General features: G+C 41.4%; 1 protein-coding gene across 11 annotated transcripts in view; it reads left to right on the top strand.

Annotated features, from left to right (window-relative positions):
• The window catches only part of LOC124112986 (roundabout homolog 2-like), a 519,019-nt gene that overhangs the window by 314,231 nt on the left and 179,741 nt on the right, over positions 1-25,047 (top strand). For all 11 annotated transcript variants that reach the window (XM_048398286.1, XM_048398287.1, XM_048398288.1 and 8 more), the window contains one exon: positions 19,418-19,466. The gene's annotated coding sequence lies outside the window, so the exon portion shown is untranslated. The remainder of the gene's footprint in view (positions 1-19,417; positions 19,467-25,047) is intronic.

Raw genomic sequence — 25,047 nt, 5'->3', positions numbered from 1 at the left:
TACAAAGATCTGAGAGGGGAACTAAATTCATCATCCGGATTTGCTATGCACCCACTATCGCTAAAAATACTATTAAATCCACCAGAGCCTTTGCAAAAATTATCTCTAATTTCATCCACAAAATATTCAGGCAAAGAAAATCTGCATCTCCTCCCTAACAATATAATCACAGCAATATTTGTATTCTGTTTTGTATGTCAATTTTTAATTAGTCATGTTCATGTTTTGTACCCTGCCACCTGTGGGTGTTTATGTACAATAAATATTCTTCTTCTTCTTCACAAGTTGAAACAGATAATCATTGGGAAATATCCTGTTAAGAACAACATATGTTTCTGTTGAAATGATAAAGGTTAGGTAAAGGAATTGGTTTTTAAAAGTTTTTATGATACCTTTTGTAATCTAATATCATTTTCATTTTGAATCAAGTTGCTGTTAGAACTGTTTTCAGTAGAATAGCATGGTATAGTATGTGAACTACATGTCATTTTATACAAGAGCAGAGTTAGAGAGCCCCCTTAAGAAAGATATTGATCTAACCCAAGGACTGCAACAAAGTTGCTGCAAGTCTGTACCTGACCTTCCCCAAACCAGCTGCAATAAAGACATCAGTTCAGAGGGTTTAGCTCCGGATGGAATAGTTAATGACACTTATTTACATAAAGGACCAGGTGTGTGATATCAACACTGGTCAATATCACTTCTGTGAATGGCCGTTTCAAGGGTAATCCAGAATAATAAAGTGTGACATTATGGGTGAGTAGATTAGGACTGTAGACTTCAAGGTGGAACTGCCCCTTAACAGCCCTTGCCCAGCCCTCTAGGTGTAATCTGAAATACAACAGGTGCTTCGCTTGTTTACATGTTGTATATTTCATTCAGTAGTGGAAGGGATTTCATTCGTACCACATACCAAGGTGAAGTAACCTGTTATGTAGTAGGATTTTGTACATATTTGCCATACTTAGGTCTGTGTTTTTCAGACTGATAAAGGGATATGTATTTTTATGGTAATGCATATTGATCAGAAATACTGTTACTTTTTTAAGTGTTCTGAAATTCTGGTAAAACAGGTTCATCCAAGATTAGTCTTTACCAGGATTCCATTGATTCCTGTATGAATGATACACATGTTCTCTGAATATATTCCATAAATGTCTCCATTGTGAACTGATCTCATTCTACCACGTTCAAAACATTCAGGACTATTCAAATTTCAATCAACTATTGCAACGCACAAGTCAGAGTCATGTAACAGGTTGGACTGTATCGTCATGCGATTCTCCGACATTTTAAATTGAAACCGACACAGGGACTCAGCAGGTGTTTGTCATTATGGAAACGCTCAAACAAAGTTCTCCGATTCCTAATTAATGATACAGTATTTCTTACTGCAGTTTGTTTAATTTATTTGCACGTTGGCGAGAAGTGATTGGATTTTCAGATTGGTATTTGAGACAACTACACGAGCAGGGATTAGAGTGAGTCTTATGTGCCTAGCTTATCTATTATTCAAGACTTTCATCCCAGTTTACTCAAGTTTTTAAAAGGGCAGTGAATTTGATAATGATTAAAATATGGGGTGACACAGTGCAATGAAAAAGGTTTGACCGCGACAGGTTGGAAGATACCGTCTGTGGAAATGGAGATGAATTTATTGAATGACAGAGACAAAATAGCTTGGTGCCATTTCCCATAAGTAAATGAATCACTTTGAAATCAGAAGGAAATAGGCAAAATTGGCAATATTTTAGATTCACCAAGAAAGGTCACATGTGCCTCGGGGGTGGGGAAAGGAATAGTCATCTTGTCGGTGGTATTTGTGGTTGAGCATTAATCAAATGAAGTGTCATTTGGAATGTAAGCATCAGGATTTTGAAAAATGGCGGATGAGTTCCACAGGTTACATGGCAACATGGCTGTGTTCTATAGGTTACATGGTGACATGGCTGTGTTCTATAGGTTACATGGTGACATGGCTGTGTTCTATAGGTTACATGGCAACATGGCTGTGTTCTATAGGTTACATGGTGAGGTGGCTGTGTTCTATAGGTTACATGGTGACATGGCTGTGTTCTATAGGTTACATGGTGACATGGCTGTGTTCTATAGGTTACATAGTGACATGGCTGTGTTCTATCAGTTACATCGCAACATGGCTGTGTTCTATAGGTTACATGGTGACATGGCTTTGTTCTATAGGTGACATGGCTGTGTTCTATAGGTTACATGGTGACATGGCTGTGTTCTATAGGTTACATGGTGACATGGCTGTGTTCTATAGGTTACATAGTGACATGGCTGTGTTCTATCAGTTACATGGCAACATGGCTGTGTTCTATAGGTTACATGGTGACATGGCTTTGTTCTATAGGTGACATGGCTGTGTTCTATAGGTTACATGGTGACATGGCTTTGTTCTATAGGTGACATGGCTGTGTTCTATAGGTTACATAGTGACATGGCTGTGTTCTATCAGTTACATGGCAACATGGCTGTGTTCTGTAGGTTACATGGTGACATGGCTGTGTTCTATAGGTTACATGGTGAGGTGGCTGTGTTCTATAGGTTACATGGTGAGGTGGCTGTGTTCTATAGGTTACATGGTGACATGGTGACATGGCTGTGTTCTATAGGTTACATAGTGAGGTGACTGTGTTCTGTAGTTTACATGGTGAGGTGGCTGTGTTCTATAGGTTACATGGTGAGGTGGCTGTGTTCTATAGGTTACATTGTGAGGTGGCTGTGTTCTATAGGTTACATGATGAGGTGGCTGTGTTCTATAGGTTACATGGTGAGGTGGCTGTGTTCTATAAGTTACATGGTAGGGTGGCTGATGGCTGGATGGAATGGCTGGAGAGATGTTGTGGACTGGCCATGCTGCCTGGGTGTAGGCACCTGATGCAGGAGTACTAGCAGGCTGGTGTTGGGGAGATAAGGGCCTATATGGATGGAATGGATGGAGAGATGTTGTGGACTGGCCATGCTGCCTGGGTGTAGGTACCTGATGCAGGAGAACTAGCAGGCTGGTGTTGGGGAGATAAGGGTCTATATGGATGGAATGGATGGAGAGATGGTGTGGGCTGGCCATGCTGCCTGGGTGTAGGCACCTGATGCAGGAGAACTAGCAGGCTGGTGTTGGGGAGATAAGGGTCTATATGGATGGAATGGATGGAGAGATGGTGTGGGCTGGCCATGCTGCCTGGGTGTAGGCACCTGATGCAGGAGTACTAGCAGGCTGGTGTTGGGGAGATAAGGGTCTATATGGATGGAATGGATGGAGAGATGGTGTGGGCTGGCCATGCTGCCTGGGTGTAGGCACCTGATGCAGGAGAACTAGCAGGCTGGTGTTGGGGAGATAAGGGTCTATATGGATGGAATGGATGGAGAGATGGTGTGGACTGGCCATGCTGCCTGGGTGTAGGCACCTGATGCAGGAGAACTAGCAGGCTGGTGTTGGGGAGATAAGGGTCTATATGGATGGAATGGATGGAGAGATGGTGTGGGCTGGCCATGCTGCCTGGGTGTAGGCACCTGATGCAGGAGTACTAGCAGGCTGGTGTTGGGGAGATAAGGGTCTATATGGATGGAATGGATGGAGAGATGGTGTGGGCTGGCCATGCTGCCTGGGTGTAGGCACCTGATGCAGGAGAACTAGCAGGCTGGTGTTGGGGAGATAAGGGTCTATATGGATGGAATGGATGGAGAGATGGTGTGGACTGGCCATGCTGCCTGGGTGTAGGCACCTGATGCAGGAGTACTAGCAGGCTGGTGTTGGGGAGATAAGGGTCTATATGGATGGAATGGATGGAGAGATGGTGTGGGCTGGCCATGCTGCCTGGGTGTAGGCACCTGATGCAGGAGAACTAGCAGGCTGGTGTTGGGGAGATAAGGGTCTATATGGATGGAATGGATGGAGAGATGGTGTGGGCTGGCCATGCTGCCTGGGTGTAGGCACCTGATGCAGGAGTACTAGCAGGCTGGTGTTGGGGAGATAAGGGTCTTTATGGATGGAATGGATGGAGAGATGGTGTGGGCTGGCCATGCTGCCTGGGTGTAGGCACCTGATGCAGGAGTACTAGCAGGCTGGTGTTGGGGAGATAAGGGTCTATATGGATGGAATGGATGGAGAGATGGTTTGGGCTGGCCATGCTGCCTGGGTGTAGGCACCTGATGCAGGAGAACTAGCAGGCTGGTGTTGAGGAGATAAGGGTCTTTATGGATGGAATGGATGGAGAGATGGTGTGGGCTGGCCATGCTGCCTGGGTGTAGGCACCTGATGCAGGAGTACTAGCAGGCTGGTGTTGGGGAGATAAGGGTCTATATGGATGGAATGGATGGAGAGATGGTGTGGGCTGGCCATGCTGCCTGGGTGTAGGCACCTGATGCAGGAGAACTAGCAGGCTGGTGTTGGGGAGATAAGGGTCTATATGGATGGAATGGATGGAGAGATGGTGTGGGCTGGCCATGCTGCCTGGGTGTAGGCACCTGATGCAGGAGAACTAGCAGGCTGGTGTTGGGGAGATAAGGGTCTATATGGATGGAATGGATGGAGAGATGGTTTGGGCTGGCCATGCTGCCTGGGTGTAGGCACCTGATTCAGGAGTACTAGCAGGCTGGTGTTGGGGAGATAAGGGTCTATATGGATGGAATGGATGGAGAGATGGTGTGGGCTGGCCATGCTGCCTGTGTGTAGGCACCTAATGCAGGAGAACTAGCAGGCTTGTGTTGGGGAGATAAGGGTCTATATGGATGGAATGGATGGAGAGATGGTGTGGGCTGGCCATGCTGCCTGGGTGTAGGCACCTGATGCAGGAGAACTAGCAGGCTGGTGTTGGGGAGATAAGGGTCTATATGGATGGAATGGATGGAGAGATGGTGTGGGCTGGCCATGCTGCCTGGGTGTAGGCACCTGATGCAGGAGTACTAGCAGGCTGGTGTTGGGGAGATAAGGGTCTATATGGATGGAGAGATGGTTTGGGCTGGCCATGCTCCCTGGGTGTAGGCACCTGATGCAGGAGTACTAGCAGGCTGGTGTTGGGGAGATAAGGGTCTATATGGATGGAATGGATGGAGAGATGGTGTGGGCTGGCCATGCTGCCTGGGTGTAGGCACCTGATGCAGGAGAACTAGCAGGCTGGTGTTGGGGAGATAAGGGTCTATATGGATGGAATGGATGGAGAGATGGTTTGGGCTGGCCATGCTGCCTGTGTGTAGGCACCTGATGCAGGAGAACTAGCAGGCTGGTGTTGGGGAGATAAGGGTCTATATGGATGGAATGGATGGAGAGATGGTGTGGGCTGGCCATGCAGGCTGGTGTTGGGGAGATAAGGGTCTATATGGATGGAATGGATGGAGAGATGGTGTGGGCTGGCCATGCTGCCTGGGTGTAGGCACCTGATGCAGGAGTACTAGCAGGCTGGTGTTGGGGAGATAAGGGTCTATATGGATGAAGTCGTGCAGCAGTTATCTGAATGTCTATCTGCAACCATGTACAGCACAAAGATATATCATTCAAGGACTGTTTACACACATCAGAGATATATATCCTCACGTTCTCCCATTAGAAGACAAGAAACATTCAGTTCTTACATTTGTTCAACAAAAACATCTTTAGTGTTGAAGAAAAAGGGACCTGGAATTTATTTTAGGTGCAAGTGAAGACAAAGAAATAGCCAGAACATTGTTTCAGAAGAAATAAAGGAGACATGCTTGGGGTCTAAAACAATGTGATGAGGCTGAACCCTGCTAGATCTGCTACACTCATCTCTTGCTGGGTAGAGATGGGGAATGTGTGCAGTGAATAAAGAGAGAATAGCTGTATGGCTATAGTACTGTACATGTTATCACTGTCATTATCAGCAGCCTGCAAAACAGTGGAAGCAAGTATACAAAGATTCCTCAGGGAAACGGATAGCCTTAATTGTGGAATGGGGCTTTGATGTGGTGACATTGTCTTCTTTAGAGTTACAAAGGGTTTTCTTGTTTACCGAACAATTGATATTTTAGAGGTTCTGACATTGGCTCCCTGAAAGATGATGGTGTTTTATTGCGGATCTGTTTACCAACTGTTGTTCAGGATGTTGTTGTCTTACATCCAGGGTTGCAGGAGAACTTTAGCCTGAGGGTCTCTGGGGAAGGAAGTTCTCTAGTGAAAGGTTTCCAGTAAGAGTTGTAGGTGACCAGTATGGCGCTGGGATTGCAAAGGCTAATGAGGTGACTATGAAGGTTGACCGACCTGGTTGCCCTTGTGCGAGACGGTTCCCTGTATGATGATTGTATTACCCGCTAGACATTCGGTTAAGCATCTGCTGTAATAGAGAAATTAATATGTCGTTACATTGACAGTTTTTCAGAGCATGTTTTAATCATGGTCTTCTTTAACTTGCACAAAGCATGGATGATCCAATGGTCACCAAAGTTTGTTGTGCAGAGTTGCACCCCTTTGCCACCAAGGATCTGCTAGACTTAAGTCAAATCCTAGATTTGCTCAGATTGGTCTATCATCTGTATTCCTTGGTTCACTAAAAAGGTTAATGTCTGTGTGCTGTCCTGCTTCGGGCTTTCCTCCCACATTAAGCTGGCAATTGTGCACCCTGACTCGCTCATATTCTGCCCGTGTCTTATTCCAACAGGTTTGACAGAATAATTCAGGCTTTGCTTCAATTGGGCAGGGCTAGCATTTCACAAGTGATCCAGTCTTTCACACCAGGCATGCAAGATATAGCGTGCATTGTGCCATTGTCAGACCCTAATTGGCAAACTATAATTTGTCTGTCGTGGACCTGTTGGCTTCAGATACTTTTTCAGCTGTCGGAAATAGCTGTCCAAAAAACCAATGTAATTTACATGAAAATTAGTCTGTTATAAAAGAGTATCAAAATACAATATTGACAGATTCTGTCAGAGTTCATCTAGATGTCGTCTCCCAGTGTGGACGGCTGGTAAAAGAGCATCCATCTTAGATTCAAGGTAACCTGGTCAGTTTTAAGGTTTCTCTACATAAACAAGAAAGAAGCATTACTATGTTTTTGTGTGAGTAATTCTCTCAAATTGGGCAAGAATGCACTGACCGGGTATGTCCTGCTATTTCTGCAAGGTATGTGCAAGTTTTATATGAGATGTCCCTGTAGCAGCGAGAACAGAAGCTGTCCTGACTTTCTGTGTCTTGTTGATGCAGGAGGTCTGAGAGGCTATTGCCCTTCTTGTTGGTAATGGAAGGAGGCATAGCTAGACACAGGTAAAGGACTTATCTGGTTCAAAGTTCGGGCTGGTAGATGGAGGTGTTGAATTTGCCACCTAGCTCCAGCTTTGCCTGGCTTTAGGAATGGTTCAAAATTATATATTTTGTTTTCACAGTTTCAGAAATACTTCGATATTTAACCTATGAATTAATTATTTTAGCCAAATAATTATACATTTGTAAGAGGTTGTGGGCGATTATCCTGGGTGCTCTTGTTTCAACCCAATGACTGGATTCTGGAAGGGCAGGGTGAACTACTACTACCACTCCCATTCCCACTCCCCCTCCCACTACCACTACCAATACCAATACCAATACCAATACCACTCCCACTCCCACTCCCACTACCACCACCACTACCAATACCACTACCACTACCACTATCACCACTACCTCTACCACCACCACCACTACTACTACTACTACTACTACTACCACTACCACTACCACTACCACTACCACTCCCACTACCACTACCACTACCAATACCACCCCCACCACCACCACCACCACTACCACCACCATCACCACTACCACTACCACCACCACTACCACTACTACAACTACTACAACTACTACAACTACTACAACTACTACTACTACTATTACTACCACTACTACTACTACTACTACTACTACTACTACTATTACTACTACTACTAATCATCCATTTATATGGTGCAGAGTCCATGCAAAAGCATTAGATATTATTGAATAGTCTCAACAATCATTCTCAGCAGAGGAGTATACAACCCAAGCTGCCTGTGAGGGGCTAGAAGGTTAGCAGTCCCATAACCATCTCATCCTACCGGGTACCCATTCACTGCTGGGTGAACAGAGGCACATTTAAACAAAGTGACTTGCCTAAGGAGACACCACATGTGCTTCAGTGTGGGGCAGGACCAAAGCCCTCAGGAGTCTAGCTGCTGAACGCTGTCACCCATCCAACTACTCCCTACGACCGACGTTGCTCAACTTCACCTGATTTGTGACCTGTGTGCTGTACACAGGACTCGTGCCACCAATTGCAATACTGTTCAAAGGTGTGTTCAGTCAAACAGACTCACTTCCTCCTGACATGCTGCACATAGGCCCCCCTCATGGTGTTCCATTGCAAGAGTGGAGCCAATGTGTCTTGTACATGGGACAATGGGACACCCAATAGGGGCTCCAATCACCTCTTTGAACTACTCTCAATCATTTTCAATCATTGATATCAGATCCCAATAACATAGTCATATCATTCAATGAGGTTACATCATCCAAAAACATTTTTGAAATTGGAGGAGTTTGATTGAATTGGATAATGTGAAAGTTTGAAATTAGAGCCGATATGTAAACACATCTAAGCGCCAATGGTAATGGTTCTTCAAACACTGCACAGAGCATATGTTATTTACACAGAACCGTGGCATCATATTTAGACTGATTGTTATAGACATTATGTTCATGCTTTCTGAATGTGCGGCCTACATTGTCCTCAACTCAATTGGCGGCACTAATAGCAATGGGGAGGTCCAATCAGCCCGGGCTTGTTTTTGTGGCTGAGAAGGACCCAAATGTGCCGAGGGGTGTTTACCATGATGAAATAAACAATACCAATCATTCTCTATCCACAATGATAGACAGTTTAGAAATACGCTATTTGTTTCACCACTGAGCAAGTTCGATATACATGAATCTTGCCGGAGGGGAAAATAGTGCATCTGAACAGTCATTGGGAGGGGATTAAGAAAAAATGACGATGGTGCAATTCTGAACAGGAATCGAAGAATTTGGCCTGAAGGCTGTTCATGGCAGAAAAGAATCTGCAAGAAATGCTATCAGTTTATGAAAGCATGGCGTTTGGGACAATGGGGATCAATACGATGCTTTGAATTAGCGGCAAAACGTTTGGCCAATCACATGAGACTGAAGCTGACACTGGGCGGTGTTATTTTAACAGAGAATCAATATCTGAAGTCGTGTAAATATTAAGTCATCGGGAAACAGGAAACACAGCACAGAAAAATATTTATATCTGTGCGTGTTTAGAAAATATGCAAAGTAATATTGATAAGATAATGGCATGAAGCTTGTATGTCAGAAGTGATGGAGTAATGGTGCGCATGAAGCTTGGTTCCCAGGGAAATGGTCCTTGACGGTTGTGCTGGGATTATGGTCTGACAGATCACTATGTACAGTTTTAACTATAGTATGTTAGGTCCTTGACTGATTACGGTGCTTTTGTATCTGTTATTTATGGTGTGGGGGTATATTGACAGATAGATTATACACTTAGATATGTTTATTGTCAATAAATGTTAAAAGGCTTTGAAATTGTATTTACATCTTATGAAGTAATGCAATAATCTAGGGCGAGATGTTGGAACTGTCAGTGATCGGATATAAATAAATGATGGAATAATTGCAGAATTACTGATAATAGGTAGATTTAATGATGAACACAGGAAGAATGAATGATGTTTTGCAAAATTAAAGTCAATTATGTTTAATTGTATGCTTGGTACTATGCTGGGGTCAGAGGGTGGTATGGAATCATTGGATGAAGAAAGGTACTTTGACTATGTAGGGATACAAACGTTTGATCCGAGAATCCGAGAATGAAGGAATGAGTCAGTGGTTCAGTACAGAAACTGTCAGATCTTACAGGACAAACAGTCACAGATTACATATGAACTAGCACATAACATCGTTATATATCACATCATATAACATTGTCATATATCACATTTATATCACTGTCATATGTCACATTATATAACTGTCAAATGTCACATTATATATCATCATATATTGCATATACTATTGTCACACATCACATTATATAACAGTGTCATATATCACATATGACAGCATCATATAACACATTCATATCACATCATCATATAACACATATAACATCATCTATCACATTATATAACATCTCACATCATCTTCAGCAATATATACCATAATATTTAACATAATGTATCTCATCTATTATCATTATATATCACATAATATAACATCAGCATATATCATAACATCCTCATATGTCATATCAACATCAACATATATCACATTACATAACATTTATCATGTTAAATAACAACAGCATATATCACATCATATAACATGCTGTATGACATTATATAACATTTGTAGCAGTGAAAGGTTCAATGATCTCCAAGAAGGTCTTGGCACAGAAGAGAAGTCCCACAGCTGCCGCACTGACTGGAGCTGTTAGTATCGGCGCCTTGTACCTTGCGTAACACAGGAACGAGGAAATGTCTGTCAAGAAGGGAAGCATACACGTTCATAAGACATAATGGAAAGATATTAACAAAGGCTTTATGAGAAAAAGATTCATAACAGAGCGTCATATTGCTATCAGACATTTGTCCGGAAAGGGTTTTGGAGTAATTATATTCCATTTATCATGGTTTTGAATAGACTAGGACCATAAAAAGCAGGGTTGGTAGATAGATTCTGTTTGTTGTCAATGTAAATATCTTGCTTCTCACGTAAGGTAGGATATCTACTGCTCGAGGTTAGGAGAGGTGAAAATGAGAGCAGCGTATGTTCTTTGATATCGTCATTAGTTCCGAACATGCGCAAGTCGTTTTCAAGGCAAAAAGTCATTTTCTGTGATTTGTCTGAGAATTTGTATAAAAAATGCCAAAATATGAATGCTGCTTTTCCATTGTGTTTTTGTAGGTGCCAATTTCCTAGATGCATGCATTATTACACTCTGTATGAAGGCAGATGGGAAATGCATTATTTGGCTGGTTGCGAGTATTATTGTCTGTGGGATAATCTGTTCCTATACTTAACTCCCAACCAACGATCTACAGAACTTGTCAATAATCCCAGGACCTCGTCCTTCGGAATCACTCTCTAACTCCTCATGCTGTATTACATCACATCTCATCACATCACACCAAGGATGAATCATTTCGAATTTGGTCATCAAATTATTTTCTGCAACCATTTCAACTTTCATTTGATTGCATAGACACTTATTTGAAATTTTTTTAAATGATTTAATATTTGCCATGATAAAACCTACTTCATGAGTATTGGAAGCTAACTTTCTAAACATTTATTCTAGTAGTAATTTGTGATAATTTTCATTATTTTTATAAAAATGATCCTATGAAGTGTCAGACCATTATGCTGGAATTCCATTTGAGGAACCCATGGTTGTGGCCATTCATATTCAAGCTAATTTTCGTCGTCATCAGAAAAAACAGTTACACTTGTGATATTTTCGAAATATTTTTTTCATACAATTTGAAAATTTTCATCTCCATCAGAAAGATTCACACATGCAATCATTGATCCCCAGCATGATGAGTCAAGCTGCGCTCCTCTCCTCCACACCTCTTGAGTTTCAACCATGTGAAAAAACTCAATACAGGGCAAAAGGGCATTGTATCTGGCTAATTACCTCCCTTGTTTAGGGGCGTAATGGAGGATGAAACGAGAAAGGAATGGTTAATGCAGGCACATTGGCAAGTGGACTCCAGCAACAACTGCGAGCTTGTCTTGTTGTGGTTATATATCACAGAAAAAGCAAACAAACATTGAAGAAACAAGGAAAGGTGTGAGATCTACCTAACAACAAAACAGTACTCGGTTCTGGAGATGCACATCTTGGAAGTCAGAGTGTAAAAATGTGTTTTATGACTGTTTATCTTCTCCCATAAACATGTATATGAGCGAAAAAATGTTCATAACTTATCTGAAGGTCGGGAAATGACTCCTATAAAAAGGAGAAGTATTCTTTTTGCCTGTTGTATTTGTTTACATGTGATTTACCAGAGGTACTGTTGTGTGGCCCTCTCTGCAGGTACATTTACCAGGTGGAAGGATATGGGCTCTATGTTAAGCCTGTTGTATTTGTTTTTATGCACAATGCCCATGTTGTGAGCAAGGAAATAATTAATGTGTTCTTGACCTTGCTGAAAGTTTGTACTGCACACAGATTGACATGATCTTCTTAAAGAGTTACACTTTCAGTGTCATTTGATATGACAGTTGACTAAGTTTGTGTCATCATACAAACATATACTAATGAAAAGAAGTTCAAGTGCACATGATTGTTTTCATATTACTATAGTTAATCGGACATGACTGGTGGGTATTGCTTAATTTGTTTTGAGTAGCTAGTATACATCAAGGTATTTGAACATCTGAAAGGCAGCTAGTTGCACTGTGAAAACTGAGCCCATAGCTGTTAGCAATGTTGTTATGAGTTATAGTTTTGAATTATCTGTACATGTGTTTTCATCTTCGGGGATTCTTGTTAAGTAGTTCCTAACATCTCATGTTTATTTCATCTCTTAATAAGTTATTAAGAACAATGATACCTTTGACAAGACAAGCAGGTCAGAATATAAGGGAGTGATCAATTCAGTGAGGAGATTACTCTAAATATTGGGATGACACCAGGTGGTTGTGAAGACTGCTTTAAATAAGAGTCTTGTTGTCCTAGCAACCGAGGATGGCCATTCATGATGAACTATTCTAATCATAAGTCAGTGTTAAACCACACGACTTAGGGTTGTCGTTAGTCAGTGTTAAACCACACAAGTTAGGGTTGTCATTAGTCAGTGTTAAACCATACAAGTTAGGGTTGTCGTTAGTCAGTGTTAAACCACACAAGTTAGGGTTGTCGTTAGTCAGTGTTAAACCACACAAGTTAGGGTTGTCGTTAGTCAGTGTTAAACCACACAAGTTAGGGTTGTCATTAGTCAGTGTTAAACCATACAAGTTAGGGTTGTCATTAGTCAGTGTTAAACCATACAAGTCAGGGTTGTTGTAAGTCAGTGTTAAAGCCACACAAGTTACGATTACAGCTTCAAACTCACAACAGACGTTGGTGGCTACTGTGATGAAGGCAAGGTATACTCCTAGAGGGTGTTGAATCCATTCGCTCAATCACTCACGTGACACCATCACGCTGGACTAAAAAGTACAATCGGAGTTGAGTGATTACAGCAGGAGCCATTACCTAGTTGTGCGTTGTGGCTGTCAATGTGTCGTGCACAACCTAGGTAAAACAAACAGCAAGTAATTACCCCACTATTCTAGGGTTCAGTGTGTCTTTCAGCCCGCACAAAAAACTTGGGACTTTTTCTCATTAGTTTTGCTTGAGTCCATCTGTTGGGTCTCACTCCGAGGTCATTAGGTAGACGGGATTCGCTACAGGAATTGTGTTAATAGAAGTAGGATTGAATGTTACAGACTGGGTGTTATGTTCTTACAGTTACAAGTCTTTTTTGTGTATTGGTCTTTAGTTTTATTTGCCACACAAGCTTGTCGTGGAAATGAGTGTTGTTTCTGAACTTCTGTGTGACAATCTGGAACAAGATTGGATGGTTGTAACGGACGACATTTCATGGAAAGAAATATTTCCACAATATAGGAAATGCACTAAAGATACCAAACTTTTAGATTTCCAGTATAAATGTGTATACAGAATTGTGTAGACCAAGAAGAAATTACTGACAATGCTGTTTGTTAACAATAATGAGTACATTCTGTCAAAGAGCATTGTGGCAAGAATTAGAACGTTACATAAACAATATTTTTCCACATACTATTCTATTTGATAATAACTTAATTCTGTTTTGCTTAAGCCCGGGATTCAATAAGGTAATAAGCCATATTACCATTGCCTGTAAAAGATATATTAGTATGTATGAGTAAACAAGTAGGAAAGGTATGACAAACAAACACTCTCCTTCATTGCTTTTCAAGTGGAAAAGATAATTGCCCTAACAAATGATCATAATGCTGTCTTTACGAGGAAATGGGAACATTATAAAATGTATTAGAAGTCTCCTGTCTGTATTACCAGACAATATCCACTGATCTTGACATCCATAATGCTTTGTTCTCATTGACATGAATAAAGGAAGTCGAAAAAAACCAAGAAAAGAGATTGGATGGTTGTGATTAGCGGGTTCAGGTGTTTGACGTTTGATGATGAATATTGGATTGTGTGGGTATTGCCAGCGAACCAAGCTTGGCCCAACTTTAGCTGTCTTATCAGCCTTCATCTTCAAACAACCTTGGGCTTTTTCCTGAAGTATTTCTGTATTTTCCTGAAACATTGCGTTATACATTTGATAGAGAAGTTGACATCATATGGAGTCATTATGTTAATATAGATACAGTTTTTTATGCAAATTTAGTAAAAGAAATTAATTTTACTTTGATAAAATATGCAATGATTTGTTGAAAAATGTTCACACAACTCTAAAAATATTATACCTTCTGTTCAGTCATTCATATGAGTAAATGTCGTGTGAATTGATCTGTGAATTAATCTGGCTAAAGCTATTATTGTCTCAATAAATGTTTCAAGTGACATTATCTGTTGTTGCCATGTTGTTTACAAATGCAAGAAGGAACACGACATAAGTCTAAGATTGCACGTAATCTTCTTTGATCAGCTAAGTGCTGCTAAATTTGCAGTCATAAAAAATCCCCATTGGACTGGAGAAATTTTTTTTTAAATGAATTTATCTTCTAGGCAGAAAGTACTACTGATCTTCAACATATGTTATCTAAAAACATCCTTCATGAAATTGCTTTCCGTTCATACTTGAGGCAGGGGAAACTTTGTAGGCTTGAAGCGTGTGTTGGTATTCCTGTTTTGGCCCGGATTCTCATTATCCAGCAGTAAACAACTTATGTGTTGGCTAAAACCCAAGTATTTGTTTAACTCTCACTCGTTAGGTAATTACAGCGTTGACGAATGATGGGAATGTAGCATGGCATACGGCTAGTTTGCTCTTGTCTTGGAAGTACAGCAAAAATTGGAGAAATTTCACTATAGGTCGCAGTCGAAGACATAAGTATTTGTTGATTTTTTTCCGTCACATTTGTGACATGTTTTGTAGTGCAGTTGCTCTGACAGCTTGATGACATCATATTGTTTGTTTGTTTGTTTGTTGTTTAACGCTGCACTCAGCAATATTCCAGCTATATGACGTCGATCTTTAAATCATTGAGTCTGGACCAGATAATCAAGTGATTGAAATTATGAGCATCGGTCTATGCAGTTGGGTTATGATGACATGCATCAAACAAGTCAGCGAGCCTGATTCCATTAATCTCTAATTACAACATGCATGGGACCATACTGAAATAAGCTTGTTTGAGAGGATCTAATGCTTTAAAAATAACAAACTCCATTAAAGTAATATTTAACTTATTGTATGAAAGCAGCAATGCTGGTATATCTTGAAGACACATGTATCTTGAAGATTGGCATGCTTCAGGTGGAAATAACACACAAATCAACCTAATCCTTTTCTATCAGCCTAACATTTTAGTAATAAATTCTTTTGCTGTGACAAATGACCTCTTATCTTGTGTGCCAATTTATGACTAAAACCAACAAAGGATTTCGTCTCCTGAAACAGGTGTGAGGTAGAGCAGTTTGGAATAGCTTCAAACTGTATATCTTGTGGCCAGCGGCTGCAAGGTTCACAGCCAAGGTGTGTTATAATAGCTGTTGTAATCTGTTCCACTTCCAACAATGTTGTTCTGAGTAGTTTGGAACGTGTCCTGTACGTGAAAATTTGGAGAATTTGGCACATTTTCGAGATAGTCATATTGAGTGGCTTGCCAAAAGACAAATGTAATGCAGTTTGTGGTTTTGTGGTGTTTTTTTTTTAACTTGTTTTGTCTGTGATGTGTGAGTACTCCATCCCTCATCCACTCACACATCCCACACCCCACACCCAAACACACCCCATCACACACACCATCACACATCCCATCACACACCCTATCACACACCCCATAACACACCCCATCCCACACCCCATCACACACCCCATCACACATCCCATCACACACCCCATCACACACCCCATCACACCCCCCATCACACATCCCATCACACACCCCATCACACACCCTATCACACACTCCATCACACACCCCATCACACACACCATTACACACACCATCACACACCCTATCACACACACCATCACACATCCCATCACACAACCCATCACACACACCATCACACACCCCATTACACACACCATCACACACCCTATCACACACACCATCGCACACACCATCACACATCCCATCACACACACCATCACACACCCTATCACACACCCTATCACACACACCATTAAACACACCATCACACACACCATCACACACACCATCACACACACCATCACACACCATCACACACCCTATCACACACACCATGACACACCCTATCACACACCCTATCACACACCCTATCACACACACCATCACACACCCCATCACACACACCATCACACACCCTATCACACATCCCATCACACACCCCATCACATACCCCATCACACATCCCATCACACATCCCATCACACATCCCATCACACACCCCATCACACAGCCCATCACACAGCCCATCACACACCCTATGGGTGTCAATGTGTGTACCCTGAAAGCATCCCGTGAGATGTGGAACTCCTTCCATATACTGACTATCTGTTCCCACCTGACTCTGTGGCATCATGGCCATGCTGTCAGAAGGTGGCAGTTTGGGCTTGGTTGTAAAACTGATATGGCCAAGATCATTCTCACTTCAAGTTCAACATTATTGTACAACTCTGCCCCTAATTTTATACTAAATTTGATCTGCAGTTGCCTCCCTTTGATCACTTGACTCAATTACATCGTGGAGGGAGTCGGTAGCGAAATGACTTCAGCAGTTGCCCATGACTCATGTTTGTCTTATTTGAGCTTTCTTCAAGTCATTAGCAGGAATGTTATCATAAGAAGGCATTCCTAAGCCACCTTTTCAGGTTTGTAAATTTGTCACGTGAATTACTAAGAACCTAATAGCATCAATGGATGCCCTGACAGGGTTCAAAGCAAGGCGGGCGAGTTAACGACATCTTGTGATGAGTAGTTCCGGGAACATGCTGCAGCTACTGACAGCAATTGTCACTCACTGTTGCAGCATGCACAGAGATGCAGAAGGAGAGAAAAGCGAAAGATGTTAAAAATATAGCAAAAGTAGATGTCGACTTGCATCGATACTTTAAGGCTATCTCAAAAGTGCAAATATCCAAACTTGTTACAAAGAATTAAGATTATGCTTGAATAGAAATAAAATTAAAAAATATTTTACTTGGTTTAAAAAAGCACAATACTGCTTTTGAGAGTTTGGAAAAAGATATGGACTTCTTGCAAATATTGCTTTCATTTCTTGATCATCGTTGGTTGGAGAGAACAAGCAAGTTAAAATAACAAATGTTGTTTTGTTTGATATTCAAATTACCTGAAAAAGAATCTAATGTAACAAGAATTTAAGGACATATTAAGGCTTCTCCAAAATGTGGAAAAGGGTTAAGCCTGTTCATAGTGAGCATGTGCTGCAACAACAACCCAAACGTTGCTGATTCAGCCTTAAGATATGTCTACTCTCTTACCTACAACACAAGACACTTCTACTGCATATACTCTGAACAATTGTCCTCAAACTTCAAACACCCCCTCTATGATATATATAGTGGAAGGATATGTCACTCACTCACTCACTCACTCACTCACTCTCACTCACTCACTCACTCACTCACTCACTCACTCACTCACTCACCCACCCACCCACCCACCCTCACTCACTCACCCACCCACCCACCCTCACTCACTCACTCACTCACTCACTCACTCACTCACTCACTCACCCACCCACCCACCCACCCACCCACCCACCCACCCACCCACTCACTCACTCACTCACTCACTCACTCACTCACTCACTCACTCACTCACTCACTCACTCACCACCCACCCATTCTCCATTTCACCTCATCAACTTCTGAACAGTCAGATTTCCACCTTCACCTTAGGAACATTTCAATTAGCCTTCCTTGTTCAGCTGAAACATTATATCACAGACACTTGGTAAACAATACAAAATTAATCACAGGCAATGGCCTAATGTCAAAGCCATAAATGTTAGGAGACTTGTCCCCAGTGATGGGATTTGTATTAGCTGGAGAGCAGTGGGGATCCTGGTATCAAAATTATAGATCCTCGACTTCCGAGGCACGAGACAGTGAAACTGAGTCTCTTAATTAGGTGAGAAGACAATGACCACTTCTCACCAATTTCAAATCTCTGCATCCTTGCCACATGCAAACATGACATGTACACCCCTGTATGTAAGGTAGATTGTCCGCCGTCATTGTCTTCATCATGCCTCTCTGACATCCGAGCCTTGCAATCAAACAACTGCCACTTAAGGATGGACATTGCCACCTTTTAACCCGATAATTATATTTCAATCGTCAGCAACGCCCGTCCACTTGTTGGCTTTGGGTTTAAGTTTTTACCTGACCGTCGCCAGTCGATAAGACAAGTGAGGTCAAGCACGCTGTGTTGTCGATAGATGTTCGGGGTCGTGGTTAGCTTTGTGTGGGGTGTTAAGCTAGGTCTTAAGATGTGTTTCACCGTAAGCCTTAGCTGTGCCCTTGTCTGTTGGGGGGATTGAAATCTCATTGTTATTTTATATTTAATTCCTTCAGTATTATGTTTACAGGTTGAACAGATGAGACTTAAGTGCGAGGTTTAGAAATGTGATGGTTTTGTTTGCAATGTGTGGTGGATGTATATGGAGATAGGATATTGTGTATTTGAGATGAATGACATCTTGTTGTTTGTTCACAAGTTTGTTCAAACTCTGGCATCACACATGAAGATATTAAGATGTTAACGTTATAGCTACTTGTTGTTTTGATTGGTTAACTGTTTGCTCACAAATTCTGAATAGGTTTGTGTTTGTGTAAGCACAACACTTTCGTCAACATCAACAAATAATTCACAAGACACTTCAAGTGAAAACAAGAGATGGTAAATTTACACATCAATGCATCTTGAAGTTTATGGATCAATTTAATCCATTATCCATCTTCAATATCAAATTAACTTGCAGTGGAGAAGGTCTTCTAATTTGTTACATTCTCTATTAATAAAGACTTGACATGAATTTCAGCTACTGTATTCTTTCAGTGGGGTGTTTCGGTACAGATGTTCGTACCTTCATCCTACACAGGTGAACTCTGCATTGATACTACATCTCTATTTATGAGTGTTATGATCAGCCTGCTTGCTATGTTATATTTGTCTAATGAGATTCTTTATTTGTTTCAGGAACTGCATTGGATTATACACACAGTGACTGTCCGCAGCTCGGCTTGAGGTAGGTGAGACTTTGTGTCCTGGGTTCTGTGTGACACCTGCCTGATCACGCTGGGTGGAAACTAGCAGTACCCAGGGATAAATATACCCTGCCTGTGCCATGACATGTGGGGACCCTGGGGCTGTCCTAGGGCCTCCCTCCCCTCACCCTGGGGTCTCTCAGTCTGCTGTTATTGTGCTCAATCACCATCCCCTGCCACCAACACCACACCCATCTCCCCTCCCCTCCCCACCCCTCCACTTCCCACCCCTCCACTTCCCTTCATCCCATCAGTGGGGATTCCAGATGAGAATGGTCCCCAGCCATTCAAGAAATGCACTGCAATTAACTTACAGAGTTGCCTCCCTTAGGTATACCAGGATCCTATGATAGAACTAACTATTTCCTGAAAATGCTGGAAAAAGCAGGTTTCTCTTTAGTTTATAAATAGTTTACAAATAGTTTACAAAACAAAATAACTTGTTCACTGGACATTCATTTTCCCCGTAAATAAAATTACTCGCAAATAAAAATACGAAAAAAGTTGCTTGAAGATCATTCTCAAACAAAAACCCTGCATTCACACACACTCAACCCCAATTATTAAATTATTACATTACTTCATTGTCCCCAATCACTGTGATTATGAGTTGTATATTGGCAGTGAACCATAGCCTATGTTTGGGCTGTATGAGTAAATGAGGGGACACCCGTCTACTTCAATGCCAAGACTCTTATGAAGCAGAATGTGGTGGTGTTTTTTTTTATGGAAAGCGTGTTTAGCTGAGACCAATGTCAGTGGAGCCATATTGATCAGCATGCAAGAGGAGTATGCATTTTACTTATTTCCAGGTGTCAACACCTGTGGAGAGTTTGCCTACACTCTGTCCCCCTCTCTGTGCTAATAACCAGGTTCATTAAGGAGTGCTGTCGTTGGTGTGGATATTTTTAAACTCACAACTATTTCAGGGTACCATAAGGGAAAGAAGTCAATACAAAAACACTCTGACACTGGTGGTCTTGGAGTAACACTCCGTCCTGCTCATGTCACAGTGTCTTTGTGTGTCCTGTTTGCAACAATTGTTGGTTTGGGTTTGACCCGAGGTGACAATTGATGGTCGTCTTGTACTCCTGGTGACACTGACTTTCTTGTCTTGTACTCCTGACGACACCTGACTTTCTGGTCTTGTATTCCTGGTGACACTGACTTTCTGGTCTTGTACTCCAGGTGACACTGACTTTCTGGTCTTGTACTCCTGGTGACACCTGACTTTCTGGTCTTGTACTCCTGATGACACCTGACTTTCTGGTCTTGTACTCCAGATGACACCTGACTTTCTGGTCTTGTACTCCAGATGACACCTGACTTTCTGGTCTTGTACTCCAGATGACACCTGACTTTCTGGTCTTGTACTCCTGACGACACCTGACGACACCTGACTTTCTGGTCTTGTATTCCTGGTGACACTGACTTTCTGGTCTTGTACTCCTGGTGACACTGACTTTCTGGTCTTGTACCCCTGGTGACACTGACTTTCTGGTCTTGTACTCTGGAGACACTGACTTTCTGTGTGAGCGTGACGGTGTGAGAGTGATGGTGTGAGCGTGATGGTGTGTGTTACGGTGATGGTGTGAGCGTGATGTCGTGAGTTATGGTGATGGTAATGTTGTTGTTGTGAAGGTGTTGTTGATGAATTGCTGGTGGTGGTGGTGGTGGTGGTGGTGGTGGTGGTGTGATGATACAAGACCACCTGGAGCCCCTGGTGTACAGTCTCCTCCCCCACTACGTAGGTCATGCAGCTACACTCCTGTACACGCTCCACCTCTGATCAAGGGATGCCTCGAGTTCCTGGTGAAAATGTCAGCATCCGTAGAGCGGCTGAATCTATGTAGCCCCATCAATAGTTAATACCAGCAGCCGACACTGACATTTTACCAGTGGTAATGGAAGTGGTTGGGTCGGTGGCAGCGAGACAGTCAATGAAATAGATTTGTTGATAGTTGTGGCACTGGGGCAGAGGACACTATTTATCCATAAGCTGCTTGGCCTTGGATGTGACTCACCAATGAGGATTTTGACACCAGTGCGTCAGGTCTTGCTTCACTAGATTGGCTTGCTTGCAGTTTTACAAGGAGACAAGTTATATCACCACACTCCTGATGGCAGGATGGAAAATGGAAATTTGTAAAATGGGAGATTGTAGAAGGGGAAAAAAGGCCAATTCCTGTGTAGGTTACGAGAGGGGTGAATGGAGCTAGTTAATTCTCTTGCTTGTGTAAGATGGTCTAAGGGGTTACGTGTGTAATTCTTAGATTGGGGATTCAACATGATTATGCAATATGATGCCGTTTCCATCTCGTTTGCATTGCTTCACAGAATTCTTTAAAAAGGATTTTCAATTACCACTGCAGGATATTAGGAAACTTCAAAAAGGAATTTTGATTGAAATACAAAAAGTTTTCATTTCTTCTTCAGAAATGCATGAATATTTGACAATATATTACAATAAACAAGAAATCAGTGGGACCAGGCAATATCTATATCAAAAGCTTATTTTGTCTCAATGTTTGCATAGCAGGGAGTTAATATTTTCTTTTGAAAGAAAAACTGTTTTGAACTAGCTGTCATTGTTGTGTTGTTGTATAGGCATAAGGGCCTTTGTCTTGTATCTAATATATAATGAGGTCACATCTGGCCATTATGTTGACATTTAATGATCATCTGACCTACTTACTGAATTAGAACAAGCGAATAAAAACCCAATTATAAGCCCCTAACATCATTTCATAGTATGTGTGTGATATTGAAACAGACAGTAAACCCATACAAGCATCTATATTCATGTGCTTTGTTTCAATCTTTGGAGATGAAATAAAAAATCATTGAGGCACACCGGACCAGAAGAAAAGCAATATGGCGATATACATGGCACATCAGACGTATGTAGATTTTTTATCAATTCTGATAAATCCCACCTGCTGTGGAGGGTATGTTTCACAATGTAGAAGCTGATTGTCAATGTTGAGTGTAAATTACAGTTCTATAAACATGACAATCTGTAATGATATACTGATTATAGTAACAGCTTGTAATATCAATGCTGGACTAATTTTGGTCTATATGGCTACAGATAAATCACTAAGAAATGTCCAGTTTGAAATAACAGTAGAGAGGAATTGCACGTTCTGCTTATATGCGGATATTATGAAGACCTTAGAGATATAATAGCCAGAAAGTCTTATATATATTCTGAAGTCACTTTTGGGTACTAACAATGAATGTTTGTTACGAGATTGATCACATTGCTTATTGTATAGACTTATGACATAGGTCCATGTTTGTTTGTATGTATGTGTTAATGTGTTCATGTATGGTGTGGTGTCCTCACTTGCTGGGTGTATAGGATTTTGTATATGAGCCTGTGGCCTTCTTGCAAATCAACGTCTTCTAAAATATGACTTCACTGAATCACATGTCTCAATGAATTGTTCATAGTGCTAATATTATGGTGAGTGTGTATTTATTTGTTGGTATATGACATATGTGGTTTGATATTGAATATTTGAAAAAACTGTTTTCTAAAAGGCAGTTCAGATGTGACAAGACCCTATGATTTAGACACAGTATTGTTGACAATAAACAAATCTTAATTAAGCAATATTAATGAGGACATTTAAGGCTCAATCAATTTGTAAATATCCTTTAAATCTAATGTCCAGTAAAATCTGTTTTCAGAATTTGTTTGGGGTAGAATTTTAGATATACAAACTATTTTGATTCTTCTTTTAGATTTACCCCTGTTTCCTCATTACCGCGTCATTTTGCATCCTTTTTATCTGGGACGGTTCACAGTGACACATTTGTTAGAAAAAGGAATTTCTTTGAAGCATTGGGGAGACGGCATAATGACGTTGATGCATCGTAGTTCTCCGAGCCTGGATTGGGCCATAAATATCATGAAATGATCTAATTTTACTCACAAAGCCATCCTACCATTGTTTAAGAAAAATTCCAGCTAATCAATCTAATATCATCCATCAACCATGTAGCATTAATATATGGGAGGTCAGAGATTGGAGGTCAGAGGTCACTCTAAATGGCATCCTACCATCAATCATAGACTTGTCAATTGTCTCGCACTCAAGAACCATCTAATCACAAAATTCCTCCGACATCATGACGCGGAATTCGCAGTCCAAGAACGAGTTGAAGTCATTCGTCATGCCTAGTCAATTTGGTCAAATTCTCCCAATCGGCAGAAGTGGACAAGGTGAAGGCCAAAGAGCAAAGGTCACATGTATGGGCATTTGACCACAGTTGTCCCGATCTCGCACAATGTTACTCGAGTCCTAAATCCATGTTAGCTCTCTGACAAATTTCATTTGGGAAAGGTGGATTGGATTTGGCCAGCGGACAATTCATAAGCCCCTCGAGGGATCAAGGACTTCTCCTAATTTCCTCAACAATTCAACTGAGCAGTGAAGGAGGGATATTTAGCGAGATTACGCATTATTCCAGTGACCAAAGTCGGATTCCACTGCACATGGGTACCACCTCGCCATTGTGCGATGCCGGGCGTAACGTGACGGTCCTTCCTTCTCCCAACTACCCTCCCCTACCACTTTACCGTAATGTCATCGGCAAATATTTAATCTTCGCAGAAGCTAATCTTTTCATCCTAATTATACCACTGAATCAGCTTCTTTCTGGGCAACATCGCAGCACATCAAGTGTCGCTGACCCTCCTTGCATGCGACCACCATTTTCATTTTGGGCAGTGAAAATTATCAGCATCATATGCAGCGTAGCGCCATCTCCTAGCCCTCTGTAACGTTAGTGTTGCCCCATTGTGATTAGCAAGACTTTGCTGAACAGATAGCCATAACTTTAATGAGAGTCTCGAATGAAATGGGCCGACTTTGTCCAAATAATGTAGCCTTGATTTTTATCTGCTCTCTTACTTTCAATTTTCTAATTCGTTGAAAATTTGATAAATCAAGTTTGAAGGTTTTATTCGGTTAGCACACTTTTCTTTGCGTGATGCCATCTCTACTTGAATTTTAAGTCCACAATGGCTCCGTGTGATAGTATTCTTAACATTTTGTCCGAATAAAACCAAACACATATTTTGGTTATTCCTACCTTGAAATAATATTTGGAGGACAGAGAACTCTGAAAACTGAAATTTGAATAATAGTGAGTCAATATTTGTCCTAAATAGGAGGAACTGCAGTAAGATTACTACCTGACTCCCTGGGAGGATGCCATTTTAGAGTACTAACCGTTATGCAGTCCTACTATTAAAAATCAATCTGTGAATGAGGACCATTATTTTCACATCACCTTCCAGTTGTTTAAAGATGGTCATGGAGTGCAACTAACTTTATGTCCTTTCAAAGCATGACCCACGACTGAGTACTACAGGATCTGTCTTTTAACAATGTAAGTGTATACTGTTTTTTAAAAAAATGGACATAACTGACAAAATGGGCTCATAACTCACATTTGCTTTTGATAAAGGGAGTGCTTTTTGATGTATATTGCATTCATTTCTAAAGTGTACGGTTTTGTGATATATATGTTTGTTGTTTGGATGAGAAA

The sequence above is a fragment of the Haliotis rufescens genome, unplaced genomic scaffold (assembly GCF_023055435.1).
Source record: "Haliotis rufescens isolate VD_foot unplaced genomic scaffold, xgHalRufe1.0.p SCAF_18, whole genome shotgun sequence".
In the NCBI taxonomy this organism is placed as follows: Eukaryota; Metazoa; Mollusca; class Gastropoda; order Lepetellida; family Haliotidae; genus Haliotis; species Haliotis rufescens.
This window is presented reverse-complemented; position numbering and strand designations above follow the sequence as displayed.